A 6,099-nucleotide genomic window follows, 5' to 3' on the forward strand; every position below is an offset into this window, starting at 1 on the left:
TTTGTAATGTGTATGCCTTCTTATAATAGCATTTCCTTCAGTACCTAGTCCCCCACTTTGAAAGAGCGAGGCTTGGCCCCATAGTTATAATAGTCGACGGTACATTCATCCCTGGTTGTCTTGATACGAACTTTTATCCATCTTGTTGTAATGGGCTTGCTGAGAGTAAAAATCCTTCTTCTTACCAAGAAACATATATGTTTGGTGGCTTAGCGAGTAGCTAAATGAGGCAGAAGATGATGTAATGGGTGTCTGAATGGCCAATATCTCCTCACTTGGTAGAACTTGACTTCCACTTCCCACTTGTTGATAGGGGTTAACCATATGGGGGTTCCCTTGGTATGTCCTTGCTTCGGCGGAGGCGTGATTGTAAGTATGTGCCATCACCTCAGAGTAAGTCTTTTAAGTATTGGCATTGATCATGTACTTAAAGAAACAATCACGTAGGCCTGCCGTGAAGGCCTTGAGGGTGGTCTTGTCATCTGCCTCAGCCAGCGAGAATACTCATGGCTGAAGTGACTGGCATACTCTCGTAGTGACTCATCTGACTTCTGGCGAATAGTGTACAAGTCATCTGCAGAATGCAAGCAATCGGTCTGAAAGATGTGTTGAGAGACAAACAGTTTCCTCAGTTCCTCAAATGAGTATACTGTTTCAGGTGAAAGACGGCAATACCAATTTAGAGCTCCGCCAGAGAGGGTGGAGAGGAAGAGAAGACATTGCTCTTTGTCGATGTGAATCCGATATGCCATGGTGAACTCAAAGAGGTTAAGGTGTTCAATTGGGTCTTCCCTTTCAGTATAGAGTTGTAAACCAAGCTTTTGTTTTGTCTTCGCTTGAAGGGGGTGTCGAGGATCCTTCTTGTGAGAGGGCCAGGCCTGGGTTGGTTCTAGTCAGGTATCTCGACTTGACATTCGGTCTTCAACCTGTTTACTTCCTCAAGGAGCTGTAGGACAAGGGGGTCCTGAGTGGAGTCATGTACCACTGAAATTTTCTTTCATAAGTCTCCATCGCCTCTTGGAAGTAGGAAAGTTTGAGCAAGGGCGTGTGGTTTTTTCTTGGACTCGCTTACTAACTTCTAGGGCGAGTCTGTTGGAATATCTCAGAGTCCCCTGTACCTTCATGTTCCTCTGGGACCTGTCGTTCCTTCCTTAGATTGGCAGCTGGCCTGGGTTGTGAGAGGAGACCAAGTCTTTCAGAAACCCTTGGGTTATTGATCTTCGAGCATATGTGGAGGGGATTATCTTGACGTTGCTTTAAGAAGTCTCAACAGTCATGATAAACGACTTTTGATCCTTCCAACCTTTCTGCAAGGAAGTGTCTTCCTCATTTGTTTTCTGCTTTGGGTCGAAGCATCTGGGTTGAGAGAAGTCTTATGTTGATCAATGTTTTGATGATTAGCTTGCTCCTCATCAGGGATACCCATGTCGAAGGAAAGTGACCCTTCGTGTTAGAGGGCACCCAGATGATGGTTGATGCCCACAGGGGCAACGAGCTCGTGTGTTTGAGTACGCCTAGTTTCGTGGAGCGTCTCAAAGAGCTTCTCATACTGCTCTTGGAAAACCTCATTCTTCATTGCTATCTTGTTGTTTTGAGCTTCTAGCTTATCGACTTTAGCTTGAAGAGCAACCCTCTTTCTTTCATTCTTTCATTGCTTCACACTAGGTGCAAGAGGGGTGTCATTCTGTGTGCTATGGCTTCCTTCGCTCCTCATGTTGGAGATGGATGCCTGGTCAAAAGAGAGTGTGCGAATGGTGGAAACGAGCTTGGCAAAGCTGAAGAGAGTGGGAATAAGTGTCATTCCCATAGACGACGCCAAATGTTGATGCACAAAATCAGTGAGGACTTTGGTACAACAGAAAGTGTTAAGTTTGTGACCTTCGCTAGATTGCTCCGGTCACTAGCGTGGATAAGTATGTAAATGGATAGAGACAGGGAAGCAAACACAAGATGTACGTGGTTCACCCAGATTGGCTACGTCCACGGAGTAGAGGAGTTCTCATGAATTGTGAAGGGTTTACACAAGTACATAGGTTCAAGCTTTCCTTTTGTGAGTACTAGTGAATGATTTAGTACAAATGACATTAGAAAATATTGTGAGAGAATGATCTCTATTTATAGAAGAGAGTTTCTAGTTTCATTCTGACATTGACACGTGTCGTGTTGTGATTGGCATCTGATGTTGACACGTGTCGTGCTATGATTGGCTTCTGATGTCTACATGTGTCGCGCTATGATTGGCTTCTAATATCTACACGTGTCGCGCTGTGATTGGCCTCCTGGTTGGAAGGAAACTCTTCTGGGTCCTTAACGGTATAACGTTGACCGGTGCTTAGTAGTTTCGGGATTGGTCAAGTATGGTACAAACAACATTAATGATTAGGTTTTCAATGAATGGATGTTGGTTAAATGAAGTTTCTTGTTATCTATTTTTCTTTGTTAGGCAATTAGTGAGAAGTTCAAAAAGTCGAAATCATTCCATACTCTCCCTCATGTGATGAGTCGTAAAGGATATGCATGCTTGGATGACGAGTTGGTATGAACATTTATGTATCTTTTAATTTCATTTCAGTGACAACACACTTATACGGAGTTTAAATTATGGATTAATTAATAGAGAAACAAAGGCACACCTGAGGAGGATTTAAATAGAGTCAATCTCTGGATAGCTGCTCGTACAAGAAAAAATGGTCAACCCGTAAATGAGATAGTGTAAAAGAAAATGGTATAAAGCTTCAGTTTGAAATTATCCTTGTGTTATTTTTTATTCATTTTTCTTTTAATCTTGTAAATGATTTTTAAATGTATAGGATGACATTAAGTTGGTTAATGAAATGCCAACAACAAACAATGGTTCTATAAAATATGATGCTTTATAACAAGCACTTGGACCTGAACATCGAGGTCGACTTCGAGGAGGTGGTTATGGGGTTACACCTTCTAGATATGATGCCCAAACATATGCCGGCATGAGTAATTGAGAGCTTAGAGACCGACTATAAAATGTCGAAGGAAAATTGCGGGAAGTGTTTGATCTTGTGTTGGCTATACAACAAAATGAGGTAATTATATATGCAACTTTGTATATACTTATAAAAATGATAAAAGATTTACGTCATATAGCTGCAGGGAAATATATTCTAACTTCTAATCATATCGCTGCAGGGAAATGGTAAAGAAACTAATACCAATTATGCAATTCAAGTCTCCACAAATAGGCCTCAGGTAAAAATGTGTCATTGGTAAATATTGGTATTTTGTTGAATCTAAAACTGATCAACTTCTATTTCTTACATATTCACTAGTCGCAGGGAGGCAGTATAGATCTCCAAAGAACTAAGAATGGTGTAAAACAGGTTCCCAATTCCAGTTACCAGGTTTCCAGATCATCTCCCCAGGTATGAAACTGATTTTGTATAACTTGTCTCGATGTCTTCATCATTAGATAGAAATAAAATAGTGAACATGTTCACTTTGAAGCTTAGTTAGTCTATGCAGCTAATAGTTTATTTGCATCTATCTTGTTATCAGATGTTTCATTTGATTTTGATTATTTGCATTTATCTTTTTATTAGTTACAATGTAATAAAAAAAGTGCACTAGAGGGTAACGATGGTTCTAGACACTCTTCAAAAGCTAGTTCTTAGGTACATATATGATCCCAAATATAGCACGGTGGAAATTATAAATTTTTTATATAAGTAAATCAAACTTAGCTTTTTCTATGTTTGATTGTCTCAAAGAGTTAGTACATGTCATATGCTCCATTAAATGTTTATAAACCAAGTAGAGCTTATGACTTGGGAAACCAAGTAAAACAAGTAGAGCTTATGACTAGGGAAAGTTTGACGAGGATGCTTACATGTCATATGCCCCATTAGATGTTTATAGACTTGATGATTGTGTAGGTGATGAAGATGAAGGTTATGTTCGGGCAAATTGTGAGGCCATTCCTATGTATAACTAGACTATTATTGAATGAAAACATTTTTCACAAATTTCTCTACCTTTTTTTGGATCTCTTCTTAGGAAAACTGATATTTTCTGTAAGATGTATGTGTTTGGTTGTTTTTTTCTTTAAATCAGAATTAAATCAAAACGAAAAACTTCTCACCATAAAGTCCCCAGCATGTATTGTTCCCATCTCCACCAACTGACCATTCTCTAATCCTAGTTGTTTCACTATGTATTCTTTTGCTCGGCCAATTTCCTTCTTTGTGGTTCCATTGGCGGTAGAGCAAATTTCTGTTTTGTTATTAGATAATTAGATTATTTTTGTTTTGTGAGGCCATTCCTATGTACAGATATACTAGGACATAACAGATGTTGATAATTAGATTGTTTTTGTTTTGTTATTAGATACAATGTGATAGAAGAAGTGCACGAGAAGTTGACGATGCTTCTAGACAAGCTTCCAAAGCTAGTTCCCAGGTATACGAGAACAAGTACTAAATAGTTAGCTTATGAAACTTATGAGATTTTGATATAAACTGATCGAATTTTGTATCTTCCATGTTTGGTTGTCACAGAGAAGTAGTCCAAACATAAAAAGAGACAACATTAAGAGAAAAGAAGGTTCTAAAGCCACTTCTCAGGTAGTAACTCACACTTGATAATATTTGCTAAATAGTTTGATAACTTAATCATTTAAAATTGATGTTCTTATTTGATTTCTTTATGCTAGTTACAACTTGTTGGTATTTTACAAGGGTCTTCATGCAAGTTACTAAATTGGCTTGAAAATGGACAAGTTGTTGCAACTGGAGAAATAGAATCAACAAATCCTGAGGCGAAAGTTCATCACATGGTGCTTGGTCCTAATTGCTGGAAAGTTTGGGTAACTGTTGTCAGAGTGGAGAACATATCTTTGTACCGCCCTACAAATGAATTTCGTGTCCTGGAGGATGCTATATCTAGTACAATTGCCTGGCCATCAAAGTACATCCGAGTTGGAGAGTAATTTTAGTTCATACTTAGACTAGAAAATGATACTTTGGCACTACATGGATACTACTTTATGACTTCCATTGTTTATGTATTCAGTAGCCACTACATGGATACTACTTTATGACTTCCCGTTGTTTATGTATTCATATGGAAACTCAAGTATTTTTAAATTATGTTATAATATTATCAAGTAATCATTTATAACGGGCATTAGATGTGGTTAATTAGTAATCGACAACGGTCATAGCACGTGGTGTTAGATCTCAATCTACCACGGGTACAATCCGTGGTTATATTGCATTTAACAACGGACATAGCCCCTGGTAAAAATTGAAACTTTTTATCACATCCAGAATACTAACGGGCACAGTGTTTGTGGTGGATTACAATTTATCACGGGCATTCACCGTGATAGATGAACTTTTTTCTTCTAGTGAAGCACACTCCTAATCCTACACACTAATATTTGTTGTTTTTTCTTCGAGCACCATTATCATGGTGCATGATTATGATATTAGAATTCTCATGTTACCTATGAAGAATTTGGGATGAGCTGAAAAGGGATCGGAATAAAATCAATCTTCAATTTTTTTTTTCAAAGTCTGTCATGATAATTTACGATTGTTGGGGCGCATGCAGGGTCATTTTCTATCCCCTCAATGATTCATTGAGATTGTTATGTGATGGTCTCTGAATTCTTGGGTTTTTCTACTTCTAATATAAATATATTAATAATTATTCACTTTGACTTTTAAGACAAACTAACAAAAAAGTATTAATAAAAAGTCATACGGTTGACAGCTAATATCTGCCCTAAAAATTCGATGGAACTATCATGAACCTGTGATAGACGAGAGGATCAGGTATCAAATATGTGAGTGTGGAGTGTGGTCCCTCGAACTTCCATGTTCCATCCTCAAATGTCCCTAATCTCAGAGACCTAATCCGACAGGATAAAATTACTACTACTCCTTATAATAAGTTTACTATAACAACCTTTCTTACTGGTTGGAGTGACTGCTCACCATCCCTACACAACTTTATTTGCTCAACTTTGTCACATTATCGAGCTAAAAATTCATCCCACTAATACCATTTTATGCAGCGTTTTATTGAATGATGAAAGTAAATGAAAATACTTATAATGTCTTT

Source organism: Malus domestica, chromosome 03 (genome assembly GCF_042453785.1).
Source record: "Malus domestica chromosome 03, GDT2T_hap1".
Taxonomy (NCBI): domain Eukaryota; kingdom Viridiplantae; phylum Streptophyta; class Magnoliopsida; order Rosales; family Rosaceae; genus Malus; species Malus domestica.